Raw genomic sequence first — 22,650 nt, forward strand, 5'->3', positions numbered from 1 at the left:
TTATGCTGTCTTTGAAATGTGTCCTCATCCAGCCACATCCAGGCATATACTTTTCCATATGTGAAACTAGAGAATTAACAGAGGCATGAAATGTTTAGAAAATAAACAATTAATCAAATTAGAAATTAAAAAAAAAATCATAGAAGTGGCTCAAAACCTAAATTTCCAAATTAATATCAAAGAGGTTCAGTTCCAAAATCTGCAATTCTTTTTGGCAAGATAGCCATGTCTCAAAGCTCTTGCTTGAAGTTTCATTTCTAACTTCCCTCTGGGGAAAAAACGAATTAAACTTTTCCTTATACTCTTACTGAGATGTTCTTCTGCTCTTCATAATTTTGTAATACAAACAGCAGACTGTAGGACATGGGCTGTATAGATATCTTACATAATAACTTGCAAAATCTATAGCTATTTTCACAAAGTGTAGTCAACTTATCCCTTCCTAATAAAGGGTATCAGTCAATCCCAGGGTAGCCCAGGTCGTCAGGGGGTGGCTACTGACTCTGGCTCCCCCTGTCACAGCTGCCTGGCAGTGGGCCCACCCTTGGGAACAGCCAGCTGGCTCTGCTGTGCATTTTCAGCTTCCTCCAAGTTTGCATGTGGACCTGTGAAGCAGCTGAGTATTTTGCCTGTTCGGCTTATTTGTTGTCACTGTAGAGAGTTTTCCCATTGCCATGAGTGCTGATGATGCAGTCAGTTTCAGCATGGCCCCTCTGCCTGTCATTTCTGCTGCTCTGCACTGGCTCTTCAAAAGATCAGATCTGTTTCACAGATTTTGCTTGTTTTCAAGTCAGTCCAGCACTTCTCTGTTCTGATATGGCTTGTCCAGATGCACAAGTTTCTTTCTGCAATCTGCCAGCTTTTGGCACTGGGCAGACTCAGACTATGAGAAAGACGAGTCCTTCCTCTACTTTCTCTTATGTTCCAGCTGCATACCTGTGAAACTACACAAGCTATAGGATGACTCTTCATTTAGAATATCTTGTTAGAGCATAGATGTATATTCATCATTAATGATGCATCTCAAACTTTACTCAGAAATACAACTCCCTCATGGAGCTGCGAGCAGTAACAATGCAAACAAATGCAACCTCTTCCACGTTCACCCTCTGATGTCAAAAGAAGAGCATAAGTAACATCTGCCATAGAAACAGAACTTTAAATTCTAGGGTGTAAATCCATGTGTTCAAGGATTTTCAGAGACAATTTTAGGATTAATTAAGGAGAGTACCTTCAGAATAAAAAACAATATTTTCTAGAACTTTTTTTTAATTAAAAAGATTATGTATACCCGAAGTATGCAGTGCTTTCCATTCCAAACTGATAATCAATTCTTCTTCTGAAAAACAAAGTTACTTGACATAATGAACTTAAGAAGATATTGTAATTCATTTAACTATTCAGTCATATTTTTAATCCCATCAAATTAATATCCTGTTCTATTTAGCTACCTAGATGAAGGAAAGCAATAGTTGTAAAACTGTATTTTAATATCTGATTTTTTTATTGTATATTATCTTCTTATTCAACAGGACAGCAATGGAAACACTGGTACTGATACTCATTGATTTACATAACCTCATGATCTTAGTTACTTTCTGTGTCAGCTCAGTAGCACAAGTTTCACGAATCTGGCATTACAAAAAGTCTCTTCAGATTGTTTTTAATCATTCTCAATGTCTGGACTTTTTCTGTGATTGCAATATACTTACTGATATGTGAATTTGAATGAAGAGAAGTAGTCCATTCCAGATTTCAATATCCAATGGAGATGAATTTAAGACCTTGTCATGAGTCAGTGGTGGCCTTTCTAAGGTGGCTTGCTGCTAAGTGCAAGACACATCATTACTTCAGCTTCAACATCCTTCTCACATTTAAACAGTAGTATTCACAGGCATAGAAAGAGACAGTTGTTAGAGCAGCTACTTCCATTCACCTCTGAAGAAAGTATCAGATCAGGTGCAGCTATGCCTACCAGATAGGTGCTTAAACAACCACTTAGACAAAGGAGCCGTGGCCATAATCTCATCTTCACACTGAATACTTCCAACAGGCACCAACAAATTTCATTCAAATGCTCTTCCAAAGCACACTACTTGGAGTCATCTCATTTAGTATTAATTATTTGGGTTTCAAATTACTCTAATTCATCTGCTTTAGTTGATTGTTCATGACCTTCCAAATCTTGTTGCAGCTTGTCAAGAACTTCCATGAGCACAGTCCATATCAGCAGTTAGCACACTCAAATTTTCTGGCAGGTAAATTTCTTACAACAAACCTAGTCAGGATGACATCTGAGAATGTGTCCAATCTAGGTGGACAGAATTACTCAGATACTTGAAACTACTGATACTGTTCCTGCAGAAGTACCTTCTTGAAATGGGGCCTTGATCACCATAAGGATGGGTAGCTGCTGAGTTTAACAAAAAAAAAAAAAAAAACAAACCCCAAACTCTCTGGTATGGAAATCTGTTTGACACTCCCTTCTCAATGTCCAGTATACACATTCTAATTCAAATTCCTGTTTAATATCATGTGTAAAAACTCAGTCAGGGTTAATATGGAAGTGTAAAAAGTAAATATATCTGGGAAAGAAAATTAAATTTAAATTGTAAAATTGTGTTTGAAAGTTAGTGTTTACACTATGCATGAAGTCTGTGATTCATTATTATTCCTGCTATTTCTGATTTTTGCTTCAAATGAAATTGGGTTGATTATGAAGAATGTTACTGAATTCTTCTGCTTATTTATAAAGGAAGTTGGAATTTTTGGAGGATGTAGAGTGTAATCACTATCATGGTATTTGAGGGCAGGAAGCTCAAGAGTCTGAGAGATCTTTCCCATAAATACAGTATTCTTCAAGCACAAAGGCTTGGGAAGGAAACAATTCCTTCTAATTAGGAAAGTAATTTCAAGCAGAAAAAAAGATGTAAAAGCTTAGGGACTGTTCTTGTCAGAGAGAGATGTTTCCGAGAAGAATTAGGGCAATAGAGGATTATTGTTTTGTTAAGCCTTTGATTGAGATCTCAGACTTTCATCAGTTTTGTAGCAATGCAAGCAAAGAGATAGATCTAAGGCTCAAATGCATCTCAGAAAAGAGATCTGGGAGAAAGAAATTAAAATAAAATATTGAAATACCAAAACAAAACAACCCAGACCAGGATTTAGCTTTTGGGTATTTGTAACACTCTATTTATAGCCAAAAGGAAGTTTTTCTGTCATCACCCTGTTACTTTTAAAAACAAAGGGGGAAAAGTGTTGCTTTTGATTTCTAAAAACATTGTGCTAGTTACTTGAAAAATTCCAGCTAGAGCATGAAAGATCCTTTGGAGGAAAACTCCAAAGCTGTTGTTCAGAAGCTGCCCCGAGTATAGTCAAGATTAAAGCCCTTAATGAAGGCAAAGCTTACTTATCTGATCAGATTTTAGCATAATGGTCTAGCATGTGATATTATTTTGTAAAAGTTACATAACTTTTTGTTTAAGAGCATACTTTCCTTTCAAGCAGCACAAACTACATTTTTAACCTGTTCAGATCCTTGAGAAATGCAAGCAGATTTGGAGAAAAAATTTGAATATTTGTTACCAAAAGAAAAATCATTCTTTTCTGTGACTTGGCTAAGATGAAAACAAGACAGGAAACTAATAACAAGGATCAGAGAACATGGAAATAGATGTTGACAGGCTTGTGCACTGGCAGTTTAAAATCACATATTATTAAGCATTAGCTTTCTGCTTAAGTGTTTGCCCACAAGATTGCCTTTCCCTAGGAAAGTCTAGAGATTACCCACAACTCATTTGTGTTTGCAGGTTTTCTGTAAGTATGTGTGGGTACATCCTACCATTTATCAGCCACAATGCACTGAGGTCACAAGTCCCCTGCCTCATTAAAAGACAGTGAGCCAATTGAAAAACAACTCTGTTCTCCCAAGGAGCATCTGGACATCTGGTGCAGGAGTAGTCTGCTTAATTTTGAAACAGACTGATCTGGGAAAAAACTAGGCAGCTAGACAAAAAATAGGTAATAAAACCTTGGATATACAGAGTTTTCCTGTTTTGACAATAGAATTTGTGGATTACAGCTCAAAGCTTTTTAGGGTTTCTCACACACTGAGAAATAGAATTTAAAACTTACAATATTAAATAGTGAGGTTAGAAAAACAAACACATGACCCTCCATCTCTGTGGAAATCTCAGGGCTTCATGAAATCATCAACTGAATGTTGAGTGCTAATAAACCCAGCACACCATGATGTAGGAGCATTTATCATCAGGGTGTTTGTTACAGTCAGAAAACAAAGACTGAGAAGGAGAGAAGGTGGTGGCTTGGCTCCTTATGTGCCCAATACAATACAACCTGTCACATTAAAGAGTTGTTCATAAGCCACAATACAGGCTTGTAACAACTGCAGCAACTCCTTCAGGCACAGTGTGAGTGGCTGCTGCTGCCTGCTGTCATGCCATCCATCTCACCTTTTGCACTGCCATAAAAATACAGTGCTAATCCCTGCACTTTATACGCTTTTGGCTAAAATATTTACTTCATTAAGCTTTTCACTCACCTGTTCTTACATTGGTTCAGGGAAGCTGCTCTTGTATCTTGAGAAAATTGCCATTATATACAGCCTTTTCCACACCAAGAAACTGTTTGCTATATTTTCACTCATCTTTAAAAGTCAAATAGTCACTAAAAATTTTATATTTGAGTGCAAACTTCAAGAGTATTATTCAAAATGGTCCTCCAGAGAGCCCAGTGAAAACAGTATCTCTTGGGGAAGCAATGGAGAAGCTTTCACCAGCACTGAGAATGCTTCTATAGCCAAGTTAATGATCACTACTTTATGGCACAATATACTCCATCAAAATAAAATTACTGTTTTCTTTATTATTCCTTTTTCCTCCTCAAGATGTCACACTCCCTGTTGAAGATTAAATTTATTCTGGTTAACCAGAAAACAGTAGAGTTACCCAGCAGGGAAAAACACTGCATTGTCAAATGAAAGGACACTGGTCTGCTGCACCATGATCTCCTACTGATGTAAAATAATAGAGTAGAATGGATAGCAGCACTCTTGTGTCAGCTTAATGCTGCATCTTCAAACTTCTGCATGAGGAAAAGGCCAAAAGAATGTTGAGACAGTACTCCTTTCTTTTCTGCCAGATATGAGCTAATTAATTTTTTGTTATATTCTTTACTAACAAGGTAGGATGAGGCTTTGTAAAGCTCCTCCTACCACATTTTACAATGAAAGAATAATACCCAACAAAGAAGTGTTTCTGCTGTTGAAAGAAGGGAGGGAAAAAACCTGAAACCAACATGGAGGTAGAAGAAATTAAATCTATCTTTTCCTCCCTCTTTGCCAGCTGTACAGAGCTCGGTGATGGAAAGAGAGTGCCACATTCAGTTACTTCCTCCCACAACACACAGAGCAGCAAAGTAACTGATGTTGTTGTCCAGTTGCAGAAACAGATGTGGTTTGAATTTCTGCACACATGGGCCTGAGTGCCTACGCAGACTGAGGTATACCCTGCTTATTTCCACATGCTCAAACTTGATTAAGGAGAACTACCTGTAACTTTTTCAATCACCCACAGCCTGTAAGCTGTTCAAGCATAGCTCCAGAGCCAGGGTTATGCTGTGTCACCAGGAGAAAGGCTGTGATAATGCATGATTAGTCCAAATCCCTGAGAAGAAGCAAGACAGCTGGGACTACTAAACCTGGCACTGCTGGTTTGTAGTGATCAAGTTGTGCACTGGAGTAGGGAGACACCTGGAAGCCATTTCCTGCTTGTGAACTGTTCTCCCTCCCCCTTCCTCTCAAAGATAAGTGCATGCCATGTGGCTTCTGGCCACAATGAGTTTTTTTGAATTTGTAACATCAGGAAGGTTTGCTTTAAAGGCACAAATCCAGATCTTGCCTTGCATACAAAACTTCAAAAGACTTTTTTTCCTCATCTAATGCTTCCCTTCCTCTCCCCCCAGTCTCTTCTGACTTCAAATTTTTCCAAGTCTGAAAAAGTCTTTGCAATTTCTTTTTGAAACTGGCAAATGATCTTCTAACAGACTAGAGACTGCTTAGGTACTGACCTTAGTTTTTCCAGTGCCAAGGCCACTGATTGTTGCTTTCTAACCACTGCTTTACTAACGTGCAGCAGGTTAAGATCTCCACAAATGCACATACCCCCAACCCTTAAGTACTTGAAGTTTCCTTGGCTTCAAAAAGTAAGCACATATTTTGTCCATGAGAATGCCTTTGAGTATCTCTTTTGTCAGCTAGGTTTCTCTTGTGCATTGTAAATCCTTCTAAGAGCCAAGAGCCATCTCCTAACTTTTTTTCTTATTGTTATTTATTTTATTTTGTCTCTAGAAATGTTTCATTCAACAGAATGGTCTCACTGTTTTAGCCATTGGGCAAGATGTTGTTTCCCCTGAAATCAACAGGCGCCACCAAATTCTAAGGTGCCAGAATTTTTCACCTCTTCTCTTTAATATCACTGAAATCCAGATACATGCAAGGCTTTACCAGTTTGAGACTGCTCCAGTCTTCTCTTGATATTTTCTATGAATTGTTGGTCTTAGAAAAACTAATAGCAGAGGTAGAACACTCCTGTATTTTTGACACAACTAAACATATAATTGCCAAATTTTTTTTTTTTGTTAAAAGAAATCCTAGTTTTTATAACAGAAATCTAGAAGTTTTTGAAAACAAATTCAAAAGGAGAGACAAATTTTAGTAGGCAAATAAAAATGATTTTGTGAAATCTCTAATAAAATAACACTGAAGTAGTCTTCAATGTTTTGAGAAAAATATACCTAAATTTATTTCAATATACACCATACTATTGCAGTAGTTGTAAGATTTTACTAAATGAATTTCATCATTTAACCAGTAATCTGTAGCTGCAAAGTCTGAATGCAGACTTAGCCTTCAAGTCTTGCTGGAGAAGTAGGACTTGATAGGAAAGTCACACTCTCCCTCTTAAGAAACAGAAGGGGTAAGATAAAGTGGTCAGACAACAGCAGGGGCTGTCTCCCACCAAATAAGCCAAACATGATATTACAGCCATCACAGTAGAGGCCTTACCAGGCAGAGCTCCATCCCACAGCACCAGGACAAGAGAGAAGGCAGGCAGTCTGCAGGGAGGGTCAGCCCAGGAATCACCAGGCAGGACTATGCATGTGAAAGGAAGCTGGGAAATCAGCCCAGCTCATGATCTGATCAGCAGAGTCAATGACCAGGCACAGGCATACCTAAGATGTAGCTCAGAGACTAAATACCCATGGCTGATCTTAAATTAATCTCCTGAGCCCATGGGCAGGGGTGTGGGTAGAGGTCCCAGGTGAGGCTGGTCAGGGCTGTTAAACCCTATTGGTTCACTCAGGCCCCCTGATATAAGTCAGTGGAACATCCAGACTCATATTTTCATGCATAAGCAAGAAAAGAGAAGAATTATGATTGTGGTTTGACCTGTGCTGAGTTTTCTGACCCCTGAGTGCCTGATTGCTCAACCACGGTATTACAGTAATGCTGTGTCTACTCATAGTTTATATAAACACAGAGGATGTTAAACAACTGACTTATGATGTGATACTTTTGTTTCCACTGAATTCTGGGCCATCTGTGTACTAAAAAATCTCTAGACTTGGAAAGAAGATCTGATCCCTTCAGTTTTTTCACTAAGTAGTTACAGATACTACCAAAGTATTCTTTATGTATACTTTGACATTTATATTTCATTCCTTTTCTCATTGCAGTTAAGCATCTCTTGGATTCCCAGGCTCGGTTGATACTTCTGTACTTTCTAAATGTCTTCTTTACTCATCTTAAGTCTTTAAAATTCTTTATTCATGTGCTGTTCAAATTATGAAAATTAATGCAATCTTGAAGACTTTGAGTTGCTATTGCAGAGTTTCAGGTCACCTGATTTCTGAGAAATAGTTTCATCCATGTTTGTTGACAAGCAATGTTTTCTTTTTCATCTTTCCTAGCTGAGGTAATACATATTATTATCTCATATTCTGGGACACAGAGCAGGATGTCAGCAGCATTGCAAGATACAATTCCAACAGGCAGTCTGTACTTCTTGGAATAACTCCTGATCAGAATTTTAAGTGTCCAGTTGGCAAACTGTACCCCACTCTATAATTAAAAAATGCATGATTCTCCTGTTGGCAGAGAGAAGATCCAAAGAGCCACACCAACATCTGCCAACTTCTCACTTGGTAGTGAGAATTATGGCAAAAAGGATCCATTTCAGTGCTTCACACAAAGAGTTTGATCCCAGCTGACTGTTTCAGTAGTTACTGCAGTACAGTCATTTGCTTCCCTGATTCTGTCTGACCAGGACTAGAAGCAAAAGAGTAACAAAAGGCATTGTTCCAGGTGACTGGAGGGAGTAAGAAGTTTAGGGCACCAGTGCTGGGTCTGCCGAAAAGCTCATCTAGCTCAGTATTGTGTTGTGAAAAGTGCTCGAGGGTGGGTGCCTTGCAAGAGGGAAACACTTTTTGGCTTTTCCTTGCAAATACTGTTTCCTTCACGTCTCTTCTTTATAGAACCACAGTGGGCAAGACAACTGCATAAAAGCTAGTAATTCATGTTTTATGCAAGATAAAAGAGATCCAGATCTTGCTGATAAAAACAGTGTGGCTTCAGTGCCAGTTGTCTCTGCCGAGGATATTACCTAAAAAATTTTACACAGAAATGAGAACATTACTCAGTAGCCATATCAGACTTCATAATCTGTCTGTATTTTATGTCTCTAACAGATCATAGTGCTGCTCTGTTTCTAGTCTGACACTTTGTTTTGATTTTAATAAACCTAATACGAATTAAAATAGCAGGTGCAGAGCAACACCTCTTTAGAATGAATGTTTGATGCTAATAACCGTGTTAAGCAAGACTTTGCTGAGCCATGGCTTTCATCTCAGTCTGTACAATATATATCTGATTAAAAACCACTTAACCCCTTAGCTTCTGGCTTAAGGATTGTGAAAAGCATGTATAAAATCAATAGAAAAATTATAAATCTATGATGTTATGGGAGACCATTTGAAAAATAAGAAAGATTTAATGTGATCAGTTGCCTAATGTCACTGTACTCTGTGTTTTTTATAATAATCCTGCCAACAGTGGAAAAGCTGGACGTGGTCTGAGAATAGACTAATGCATGTTAAAGGAACCAAACACTACAGAGAAGGATTCTTGCCCAGCATAAAAATGAAACAAGAATCTGGGCACAGACACAAGCAAGTGTAGTTGTATCTAGTGAAAAATTGAGGGCTCACTAATGAAAGGGTGAGGGGAGGGATGATAAGAATGAACTCCAGGCAGCCAGCGGATTCAACTCCTCTAGATCGTTGGGAGAAGGAATAAGCTGCATATCTTTGTCTCTTGTGATTGCTTTGTTCATTACCCTCCTAAATCCCCAAAACAAATAACAAACAGTCCAAGCCTTTCCTTCACACAGGTACAGATTCCCCTTGTAAAACCACTCTTGTCTATTTCTGTGCTTTTTTAACATTTTATCCCCTTACCAGGTTGAAGGTCAACAGAACTCACAAAGAAAATATTGTAATTTGTTTTGCTAGCAAACCAGTACTGGAGACACATGCTGTATCAGACTGTGATAGTGCAGACTTCATATTTGACCTGAGTCCAGTTTAGAATTCTGAAAATATAGCTTGATTGGACCCAATTGTCTCAAAGGTCTTTTCCAAGTTAAATGATTCAATGATTCTATTATGGGTTACTGCTACAACAGCTTCAATGTATTATTTAATTTCTCTTCCTGCTTCTGGGGCAAACCCTATATACTCCATTATTATCTTAAATCAAACAACACATTATATAAATTCCCTGTATTGCTGAAGTTTCCAATTTCTCCATTACTTTAGTACATTTAATGTCTCTCACTGAATCATCAGACCTGCACCTTCTGATAGGAAACACCAGCAAAATGGCAGATACCAAGGAGAAATCCAACACACATGGCAGAATAAGAGGGATTTCTAAAAGCTGCTTATTAAATTCTGGGGTTTTTTTAAACATTACTGAGTCTTGGTTATGACTTTGTGTTAGAAGCATAATTGCATTAACTCTCAGCAAGGAAATAGAATTTCCTTTTTCTTGATTTAGTCTCAGTTTGGACAAAGCTGTTAATGGGCTGAGTTCTGCAGAAGTGTCTGTGATTCCAGTGAATCCAGACACAGAGTGTGCATATTTTACATGGGTAAACCTGACTATTTGAAGTCAGTGAGCCTTAACTGTGTGGCATAATTAGAGGAATGAGCCTCAGGTTGCTTTGTCAAAACATTCTTTAATTGCTGGATTATAGGATTACTGGATTAGAAGATTAGATGGAATGCCTGGAAATCTTAAATTGGAGCATCCAGTAAAGTAAGACTTCTCATGAATCTGAGTTATGATGTATCTATAAACTTCACAGTTTGTATAGGTTGTTTTAGCAATTGTTCAAAATACTTTCATGGTAGGACAATATGGACATATTAGCTGTGTTTTCTCTTACCTTTCTTTTTAAACACATTTTTAATATTGAGGAATTTGGTAACTTTTCTTCATGACAATTAGTTGCTCTTTTCTTCTCAGAGCAATGTCAAGTGAGGAGTCTTCAAACATGGCACACAGGAAGTTATTCCATCATTCCAGTTTATCTCGTTTCCAGGGAACACTTCGTAGTTCACTCCTTAAAGTTTCTGCCATCAAGATTTCTCCAACTGCAGTTGCTCCCCCTGCTTGGTTCCACATGTCACATACTGCACATATCAGGTATGAAAACCACAAGAAGCACATGTGTGTACAAGTAGAAAAGTAATGGCTCAGGGATAAATAGATGACCAGATAGGAAGGGAAACTTCAGGACATGGTTCAAATCCCCCTTTAGAGAAATGCTATGAAATTGGGCATGTCAGTATTGAACAGAAGTGTCTGGTAAATCCTGCTGGACGTTCTGAAGCTGTAGGTTTAGTGTCTGGATGTTTCAAATGGGACAGTTAATGTAACAGTACTACATTGCTCTTTTCTGAGATGGTTTTGTAAGTATTAGTAACTATTATTTTAATTAGTATATTATATAGTTTGGGAAGTTAATAGTAGTACTTTGTTATGTAATTTTGTGAAGCAAACAGAAGAAGACTTCTGTTCACAAGCAATATGGAGACAGCTGTGTTAGTCATATTCTCAAGCCATTAACTGAATAGTCATCAACACTTCAAAGTACTATGTTTCCATATCACTTCATATTTACACTGCTAAAATCACAGTATCCAAAATAAAAGCCAAAGCACTGAAGTGTCCCAGTATTATGAAGATTATGACTGTCTGAACAGAAGGATCAACATGGGAAGGTGGAAATCATATTCCTATTTTCTGGGGTCAAACTCCAAAACACTTTGGTGCAATTTTGACATCTTTTAAAATCAATTATTATTTTTGTCACTGATTTCCACTAAGCCCCGATTGTGCTTTTTGAGTGACCATCTTGTCAGGATTTAACATACCTGGATAAGCAGAATTATATGTACTCACAGCTTTCATATTGTCATATTGAAACTGTAGGAATAAAAAAGATTACAGTTGATAACCTTATGTTTTTCAGCTTCTTTGCCTCTTAAAAGACACACAAGATACAGTCCTAAAGGTTTTTATTTTTGTAATCAAAAATATCCTTGCCAGAAACAGTTTCAGGTTTCTTTGGTATTTAGAAATCCTTTGCTAAACAAAGTAAAAATGAATGGTAAACAAAATCGAGTTTCCTTTGAGCCTGATGTTCTTGCAGCTGCACTCCACTTTTAAGAGTAGCCTATTAGCAATTAATTTAGAATGACACTGGCAAGCAGTCCCCAGACTTTAATTAATATCTCTTTGACAAGCTCATAATCTTTCTAGTTAATAAAGTCTCCCTTAAATTAGTTTAACTCTGATTTCACTTGCTGTTGTAAGCAATCAGCATCAAATCTAGGGTACTTAACAGTACTTTCTCATTTCACATGTCTTTAGAAGGAGAATTCATAGTTAAATTTTACAGAGTAGAAAGTGTATTTGATGAAGGTCACCCTCAATCCAGTGGCAGTGCTGGAAAGAATATCTAGGTTCCTGCATGCCCTTCTGTTGTGCAATTGATTAAGCAATGGTGTTGTCTCCTGTCTTAGTATCTTGCAAGGAAGGATTAAATTCTGATTCCAAGTTACATCATTGTTTCTTTTCCTTTATGCCAATATGAAGATCTTAGAAAGCTACGGTATAATACTGTAAATATAATATAGTGAGTCATTGTAAAAGTTACTTAAATAATAAGTATCAGTATAGGATAATGTAGGGATCAACTTCTTATTTAATTTTAGGCTCTTAGTATACTTCTGAAAATTTTGCCTTTAAAATTCTGTGTCAGTTTTACCCATGTGTCTGAAATGCAGAACCAATCTACATGAGAACCTTATGCAGCCACGTTACTGTGTCCTGTGGAAAAGGAGATAATCCTGTGTGCTGGAAAAGATGCTGAGATAAAATCTCCTTTGACTTCTTGGTAAGTCAACAACTTTTATATGTATAATGAAATATGAAAAATGCTATATATGTGCCTATTGCATATGTATAACATAAGGAAAAAATAGCTGTAATGAGGTAATTTTTGATGTGTAAGATCACATCAACCTACCTTTCTACTTTGCCTGCAGAGTAAACTAAGAGGTGCACAAATTACTGTCAGGCTTTGAGTCCGATAGGTTTTTTTCAGAATTGAGAAAATTTCGACTTCCAGGTTGTAAAGTTCTAAACTGATTAAATCTACAAAGAAAGGAGATCTCATTTTAAAGCTAATCAGTGTTTTGTATCTAACTAACAACTGTAAGAAAGAAATATCTGTGTAAGCATTAATGACTCTGCTGTAATGTACTGCCAAGGGAGACTGAAGTAGGATCTTTTTTGAAGGTAATTTTTGCCAGCTGAGGATATTGGAGCCTTAATTTCCAGATTCACAGGAACGGCTTATTTTAATGTTTCTTTTTCTTGTAAGATGAAGCTTGAATTGAAAATGTTGTATGAAAAAGACCAAAATTTGCTTATTAGTCTTCATCTTCAATAAATGTAAAAAGCTTAATTTGAAAATCTGTCTCATTAGCAAGGACTAAGATAATTGAGATGGCTGAGAAATGTCAGTTATATATACAACTTTACTGGGATCTCAAGGCCAGGAAACATCTCACCATCTCTAGAAGTCACAAGCAGTCTAGGCACTCCAGAACTATTTCTCTAGAATACATAAAACTGAAAATAACATGTCTCAAACACTCTTCAGAACAGTTTTAGTAGCAATAGGCACGAGCCTGTACCACTGCCTTAGGATACTAACTTTTTTCAAATTTTTATTTTATTTTATGTTGCTTCTTTGTTTTTTCCTCTTGTTAAGTCAACAGGGCAAAAACAAAAAGAGATTAAATAGATATTAGCTAGTGAGGAAAAGTGCAAAAATTGTTTTCAGTCAATAGCATGTTTCACAGATGAATTTCTATAATTTTTCCTTAAGCACTTGCTGCCTGTGCAGTATTGACATGCTGTACCACAAGCCTTATTGCTATTCCTGTGTTTCTGTGGCAATGATAATTCCATCCCAGAAGTCACAAATCAGAAAAGTTTCTTCCAATGAGACATCAAATGAAACAGAAGATCATCCTCCTTTCTCATGCGTGTTAACTGTAAAAAGTTTCTTTGCTCGGAATGTGGCTCTGATTACATTTCTCTATCCCAAAATAAACATGGTGCAAAAGAAAAGGATATAGGGAGGAGGGGAAAGCCTGTCAATGGGCCACCCTCAGGAAACCTCACAAGATCTACTGTCTGTCTGTGCAAGCCATGGAAGAGCCAAGGAAGTGATCCCAGCTTGGTGGTCTTATACTTAATTAAAACAAATGAGGCTCTTTCAGCTGTTGCAGATAAATATTTGATGAAAAGAGACAGGAACAGATGTCGAAAAACTGTAGTAAATAAAGAATAAAACCAGAAGAGCAAATGGTACAACAGTATTTTATATTAAAAAAATCACTTTACAGATTTCTATCAAATGTTTATTTTTACTAAGATTATTCCGTAAGTGGGAAGACTAATTATTATTTTATAAAGTAGAATTAAAATACAAATGCATATAGATAGTGAAAAAAATTTAAGTCAGTTTGTTGCATATTATATGGTTAAAATAAGGGTTAGTTCTTGGCCATTGATGAGACAGAAGACTCTAAAGTAATTTGTACATTTCCATGAGAGTTTATGTTGATTCTAGAGTCATTAGTATAGAGTTTTGCTCCAAAATTTGTGTTAAGGATGCACAGTGAGAAGGTGCCCAGCAAAATATTATAGCAACATCGTCATAATATTTTTAAGTCTCATCCTTTATGAATGGTTAATTTTATGAGGTAAATTCAACCTTTTCATGTAGTTGCAGTTCTACTTATGAGTACACTTGGTTCTAACTTTACAGTTCACCTTGCTCTCAGTAGGGTTTTATACAGGATCTCTGAAGGTCCCTTTCCATTTCAGTTACTCCATACCTTGACAGCATTGGGTCCAAATTAGTTTATCTTTTAGCAAATACATTTATAGCATTGTATGCAAAAAACCTGATATAATTGAAATAACTGAAAGTAGGCCATAAAAGAAAGCTGAGTCATGAAACAGAGGAAAAATCTCAGTAGCTGTCTCTTTCAACATTAATATCTTCATTGTTAGCACCATTGGCATTGGCATTGCCTGCTAGTTTAAGGTCTGGTCTTGCCATTCCTGGGTAAAAATTATGTTTCCATTGAATCCAATGTAAATTAAACATCTGAGTGTGAAAGAACTGATTTTATAAGTAGGCCTTACAAAACTAGAGAATGTGAACTGCAGGAATTCCAATGAAAATATTTGAAAATAATATGGTGATTTGGGTCACCAGGAAGCTGGATAAATTGGTATAATCTGATTTCTGAAGATATATTCACTCCCACTGGAGTTGGGAGTAAATAGAGTTCTGAAATATAAACCTGAATTTGAAAATGGCTGAGAAGAAAAAGTAAACAGTTGATTGACTGCAGTGCATCAGAGTCTACATGGGATACTACAGAGCTGGAGTCCCAACACAATAGGCACAGGTGAAAGCAGAGAAACATCCATGAAATAAAAGTTAACAGGTTCAGATGAAAGATGAGGAACAAATTTTAAAAATGGAGGAAAAGAAAACTTTCCTATGACTGGAGGAAATTAAATCAACTAGAATTCTAATGAGTAGTTAAATTGTGAGATATGGTCCTTCATAAAAACTATGAAGCACTTTGTAGTTTGCAGAAATCAAAATAAATAATCATAATTGTCTCTTCTAATTATCTTTTCTGGCTACAGCACCTGCAAATTTGTAGTGTTCAGCATAACATTGTATCCCAGCCCTCCAGAGGTTTTCTGAAGCTGACACAAAACTCCTAATCCACAGGCCATGCAAAACACCTGCCCTTTCCATTGTTGCAAAATGCAGACAGAGCCAGGTAGTCTTAAGTGTACTTGAGTCTCAAGTGCACACCAACGAGGCAGGTAGCTTTTAATTTGAGGATCAGACATAAAGAACTCAATAGCAACCTTGCTTGGTGCCAATTTGCTTGTGATCTGATGGAACCAATCTGAGCCCAGCAAGTTCCTTGAGATAACAGTTTGTCAATTTTCCATTTCAAAGGCAGCATGATAACTGAAAGCTTACAGATGTATCACATGGAAATCAAACTTGCAGCAAGCAGCAAACTTTCCGATAAAGGCCTAAGCCTAATTCTATTGAAGTCAATGACAAACCCCAGCAGATTTCAATACAAGTTGAGTGAGGCTTAAGGTGAGAAATAACTCTGAGAACAGTTACAATCAACTCAGTCCCCAGTTAGGACAGAAGAAATGTGAGAGGATTTTTTTTGGTGATCAGTGCCCAGGTTGAGAATTCACAGTGAGTTGCAAAGATCTCTCTGACACTGTGCATTTTAAGGGAGCCTTGCAGAATCTCATAGGATTTGGCAAGGTCAGCATGTCCCCAGTTAGCCTGGTATTGCCATGGCCAGTGAGAACTTACATGGAACCTGCAGCAGTTACCCTCTTTATTTAGCCCCAAGCAACCTCCAGATTGCTGCAACCAAACTCTTATACTGGAGCATAAACACACTGGAGTGTGGCTGATGAAGCAATAAATAAAATGAGTGGGCAGAGTAGGGACACTTTGCCTCTTTTCTCTAAGCAAGTGTTGTAAGAACAACAAAATGTAATCACATCTCTGTCATGGGCAATGCAAGACATGGGAGAGGCAGGGAGTTGATACCCATCTGTCTCTGTATGTCTCTGACACTGGCTGCAGCTAGAATGTGATTCAGTCTCAGATCAACAAACAGTGGCTACTCTGGATTCCCATGCATCAGTTGCAAGAAAAATCAAAAATACCTGTACACCAGTTCTCTACTACTGGAGTAATCTCCAATCTGTGATGTCATTCACCAAGGCAGAAATTGAGCAATTTCTTTAAGGAACTTCCCTTCTGCTTTTTGGAGTGCAAAGGAAATGGATAGGAGACATATTTGGTGTTCCTAATCATGAGTGACATGTTTTATAGAGGTCTGCTTCTGTAAAGACTTCTGTGATGGGTGAGAAAGAAGCAAAGATAAAGAAATTTTTCTCCAATTCCTTGTTACAAAAAAGTAAAGAGAAGGCCCCAGAATAATATTTACTCCTTTGTGTCCATTACAGAGCAGAGTAAGGCAGACAAAAATTAAAATACTTTCCATGGTTATGCTACACAGTCAGGATTTAAACTCAGAACTTCTGAATACAACCCTAGTGCTTGAGCCACATTCATTTTCTTCTCTGTATTCCCCCACAGTCTTAGGCCATGTGGCCACTGTTGGTGAAATGAAAAACAGGTGCAGATCCAGGAACAGATGGGAGACCAGCCCTGGCTGATCTCTGGAGGATAATACAACGTTGTTTTCCAGCAAAGAGGATTCCAAAGAACCACAGAGGCAGCACCCCTGCCCTAAAACTAAAGCTGCTCTGTCTCACACTAAATGTTATCTCCACCAGCCCAGCGAATGGGAGTTTTGAGGAATGGTCTGTTGTCTATCAGCAAAGGACACTGCCTCACTGACCTCTTGGATTTGCAATATTGACATCTCTGGTTTTCAGGCATGTCTCTAAAGATTGTAGAACACTAATTGCAATTCCATTTTAGCAGTAACTGCAGCCAATGTTTCTAAGTTGCTGGAACATGAAATTTCTTCCCTTGAGTAGAAATCTTTGGAATGTCTAACTCTCAAAAAATGCCATTAGCCATATGCAGCATCTTTCTCTGGGAAAATCACTATGATATGGGACAAATCTCCAGGTAAGATGAATAATAGATTTGTTCTGGATCTGTAAGGAAAGATCTACTTTTGATTTCCAGGCCATGGGGAGCTGATGGCTTATTCCACAATAAGTGGTTAAACAAAGGACTTGGACTGTTTTCTTTATAGGAGAGTACATTACTAACAGGGCAATTGCTTGGGCCTAAGTACAGAATGGAGTGCAAAGTATTCCCTGCCTTGTGTGACCCACAGTTACTGTCCCTGCAAGACAAATCTCCCCTCCACGTGTCACCTGATACATCAGCCAGAAGTATCAAAGAAGGCAGGGCAGTCCTCCCTTTGCACAGAACACAACCCAAAAGGAAAGTACATGCAAAAGGACAGGGGATCTTAGGATTCTTAGGATCACAGAATAGTTTGGATTGGATAGGACCTTTAAAGGCCATCTAGTCAACCCTCCTGTGAGCAGGGACATCATCTAGATAAGGTTGCTCAGTGCCCCATCCAACCTGACTGTGAAGATTTCCAGGGATGGAGCATCTATCAGCTCTCTGGGCAACCTGTTCCAGTGTTTCACCACCTTCTACGTAAAAATAAAAGTCTTGCTTATATATAGTCTGAATGTACCCTCTTTTAATTTAAAACCATTCTCCTTATCCTATCACAACAGGTCCTACAAACATTTTAGCTTAGATACCACTGGATCCAGCCTTCTCATTGTTTTTTGGTTTTGTTTTGTGCAAAAAACCGCTCCTGTAGTGCTGTGTCCAAGACAGATTATTTGCCCTTGCTAAAGTTGCTTTTATAGCAATATTATCTGACTACTTGGGCCAAGATATTTGAAGACAATCTGTTTCCTTAGACTCTGTTTGGAGCACTAAACCTGATTTGAAAAAGTAGGCCAAAACCACACTGCTGACATGCATGTATTCTGCTCAACTGTAAATCAAATTCATTGGGAAAATCTATCTTGTCCAAGTGTTAGTCAGGTTTTCAAGGGAAACATTCTCCACCGATGACACAAACAGAATTAAACAACAAAGACCACCCAGGATACTGGGAAATTCCAAACTTCTTGGCCTCAGTTTCTCTGATTTGGTCTTCCCAGCTTCATGTGTGCTCTTTGAGACAGAAAAGAATATTTCCTTCGTTTTGAACTAGTGTTTGTTCTTCCAGTGAAACATTTGTGAAAGCAGCTGATCCCAGAGGTGGAATGTTCCAAAATCCCATTTTGGAGCCAAGTATGTACGTTGTGGAGTCAGTCATGACACCACTTTATAGAGAACAGACAATGAGTTTTGGATCTTGTGAATACCTTTTCTCCCTGCAAGTAAGTTCCCTGCCCCCATTCTTTTGGAAACATCTCAGTCTGTATTGGAAACAGAGGATGTAATTTATTTTTATCGCCTTCCCTGTCAAACTGGCCAACTGCCACAGGGTTCTGCTTTCAGATATAGCAGGAGGCAGGAGAATCACAATGAAGAACCTTTCATTTCAGTGGCTCCTCCTCTGTTTTCTTATCTTATTTTGAGGCTATCTACTCTGCTGTCTTATCACTCTTTCTAATCCTGCAAAACTTCTCTGCAACTTGACCCCTCTGCAGAAAGGGCTGACCTGCTTAGACCTCCGTGCTTCTCCACTCCTGCTCCCATCCCCACAGAGCATGTTGCTCCTTCCTTTATTACAGTAGGGCTCCTTTTTCACTGTCTTACCCTCACTCCTCTTTTCCTTGGCTCATTACACTGCACTACATTTCCTAGCTGGATGTACATACAGCTGTGTGGCCTCCTTGGGGTATGCGCAATCCCTCACTGTCCAGCCTGCCTTTGATGTCTGCTGAAGAAGGATACATCTTCTTTTCCATCTCTTCACATGTGCCTATTAATTACTCTCTTCAGAGAAACTGTTTACTGACTATCACTCTGTTTACAGTTGAATACAGCTAAACATTTGGTCTTCACAGTTCCCCTCTTCTACACCACCCACCCAGTTTCTTCTCAATTGTTGAAAAATAGATGTCTCCCAATCTCTTTATAAAGGCACAGATACAACATCCTTACATTCCACACCCAGCCTCCTGTTCTAAAATGCTAGGTTTACCTCACTTGCAGGGAAGTAGGAAAAGAAGCTATATTGGTGTTTTTGTCTTCTGGCCTCTAACAGAAAAGAAGCAGTGAAGCTTGTGTTGCACAGATTCCTACCTTAGGTGCTGTAGAAAACTCAGGAAGATCTGCAAGCATAGGACTCATGACCTGTGAAGAAATAATACAAGCTCAGTATGAAGTACAGAAGTATGTCCACTGAAATAAGAAGGACTATCCTATGCATAAACTGTGCATATGTATTTGTGAAATCAAGGGCCCTTGGGCAGAGAGAATTTTAATAGGCGAGGGAGGAAAAATTACTTTAGCAAATGTGCAGAGAAGTTGTTGTTCAGATCTAAGATGAAAATTCCTTCGGATTTCCTCCTTATTCCATATGGAGCTTAAAATATTACTAAATAATATGAAATAAATTAAAAACAAATGTGGGATAAATTACAGTTTTTTCCAATGAACAGATTATTATCCATCATAGAATCATAGAATGGTTTGTGTTTGAAGTTGACTGACTTCCAACCCCTCTGCTATGGATAAGGACACCTTCCTCTAGACCAGGTGGCTCAGAGGCCCATCCAGCCTGGCCTTGAACACTTCCAGGGATGGAGCATTCACAGTTTCTCTGGGCAACCTGTGCCAGTGGCCAACCACCCTCACATGAAGAATTTCTTCCTCATATGTAATCTAAACCTGCCCTCTGTCAGTTTAAACCCAATACCCTTTGTCTCATCACTCCATGCCATTGAAAAAGGTGCTGTAAGGTCTCCCCAGAGCCTTCTCTTCTCCAGGCTGAACAGCCCCAGTTCTCTTGGCTTGTCTGCACTGGAGAGTTGCTCCAGCCCTTGCTCTTTGTGGAAGAGACAGCTGCTGCTTTATCTGATGGAGGCAGCCCTAGCACCGAGCCTGGAAGGAGCAGAATCTTTAAACTTCCTTACAACAGAAACTGGGGATGGGCTGGGGCAGGGAAGGAAGTTCAGGGAGGCCTGTGGAAGCAAGCACAGCCAGCTCAGTTTACAGAGCCTTCCAGCTGAAAAGTCGAGGGGTACAGAAACATGGGAATGAACCTGTGTGTGGTTATTTTTCATCAGTTATCCCAGACAGGAAAAACAGCCACACTAGAAAAACAGACGGCAAAGCCTGACGTGTCAATTTTGGTGTCATTCACACTCTTTTTTCCCTGATACTCTTGTAAATGCAGAATCTGCATTTATATCCAAAACACTTTTTAATGAGCACTTTACTGACACATTTGTTCTACTTCTATATAACAGGATAATGACGAACAGCTGGCTACAGATAATGACAGGCACTAATTTATATTGGGTTACTACCTTCAGATTCTGTAGGCTTTACCTTTTTTTTCTTTTCATTTTTAGCATTCTTGCCCTCTGTTGTACTTGCATTTTATGATGTTCACATTTATTATTCTTGCATGCTAGGAAAGGAATAAGCATTTTAAAAGCTTGATGTTTAATTACACTTTCAGCTATTAATTAGACACATAAACAAGTTAAATGTACATTTAATTAAATGTTACCCATTTAAACAGGTAAACTGGAAGCAGAGTCCATCGACTTTAAAACCAATATTGTGTGCGTTTATCTTAATTAGTCAGGTAGTGTTAGGGATTAATGAACTTTAACTGTTATATTCATAAGCAGATGCATTAGCATTTGTGTCTGTGGCACACAGAAGATGAGTTCAGATGGGAGCTCTCTCCTGCTATGCAATGTACAAACAGAATGGGAGGTGCATCTGCAAGATTTCCTTTGTCACCTTGGAAAGGAAATACTGATAGTCTATTTAGCTTTTGCAGGTGTGAACTGAACATTCAAAACATCATCCAAAACTTTCCCCCTACCTTGTCATTTTATATTTACACCCAGGAGATTGCCTTCCACAGAGTGGCTATTCAGTGTCTTGAGAAGTGGATTCTCATTCTGGCAGAATCTTCTCATCCAGGTTCTAATCTGAGTGAATAAAACTGAAGAAATATTAAGCCCACAAATGTCCTAAAGACCTCACCTGATTGTGAAAGCAGTTATTTGGAAGCAGTCTGGAGTACCTGATCTGGCTGTGCAGCAAACAGTTGGCTATGTGCTGTCTACCCAGCAAACATACAATTAGGGCTGGTGATTAATGTGATTAATTCTGCTTCTGGATAAACTCATGCTTCTGATCTTCTCTGCTCATTTTAGGTGCTGGGAAGTAAAATGTGAAGCCATAACTCTTCAGATATTTCATTCTACAGGTGAGTTTATAAATTCAAGTTTGGAGAATTTCTTTTTGTAATTGATACACACTCATTCAAGTTCATGAAATTTCTTTAGTTGTATTGGACCATCACAGGTATTTCCTTTCTGCATCGTGGATAGAGATTGTGCACTTAATGCAACATCGTGTGTCAGAACTTCCATGAGCATAAGGAACCACTTAACTTATATAAAGAAGTGATGCAGGCTGGTAAATTCAGCCTGTTCTGGCATTCCAAGTCTTCCTTTGACATCAAGATACAGTGTCAAAGTATCAGCACAAAAATAAAGCAGAGTGAAAAATCCACATTATTTAGTTAGCAACACACTGTTTTGTCCATTTTGTGCAAGAGTTTGATTCCATTTACTTTGAATAATTTCCTCCTGGATTGTTTTTTAAGAGCTGAAATGCAGAATTTTCCTAAACAAATAAAACCTGGTATGGTATACAGTGCTTTGATGGAAAGAAATTGCTCCAGCCATATGATCTGCATTTTGTATGTTTTTCTAAAGTCCAGGACTAGCAGGGCTCTACATCTAACACAGACTGAACTTTGAGTTATATTTTAAGTTATTTTTCATCCATTCAATCACACTTGGCAGAAGTTGTTGCTTTGGCTGATATAGTTTATATTTAACTCCTTTTGTCTCTATATGTTTAGGTGATACTATTAAAACTGCAGTGGATCTTTCCTGAAAATGAAACAGCCTTGGTATTCCTGTTTAGTTCACCTGAAATAACCAAAATTCCAAGTATTAAGCCCAGCCACTGACTTTCTAACAGATCTGCCCTCCAGGATCAGTTACAATTACTATTTTGGGAAAGATTTTTATCTCAGCTGGTATAATTTTGTATAAGATTAAAAAAAAAAAAACCAAATCAGGTTCTATTTAACAGATGTTATTAATTGCATCAAAACATTTTAAAAACTGGGAGAATGAAG

This window comes from Oenanthe melanoleuca, chromosome 10, assembly GCF_029582105.1.
Source record: "Oenanthe melanoleuca isolate GR-GAL-2019-014 chromosome 10, OMel1.0, whole genome shotgun sequence".
NCBI classification, from domain to species: domain Eukaryota; kingdom Metazoa; phylum Chordata; class Aves; order Passeriformes; family Muscicapidae; genus Oenanthe; species Oenanthe melanoleuca.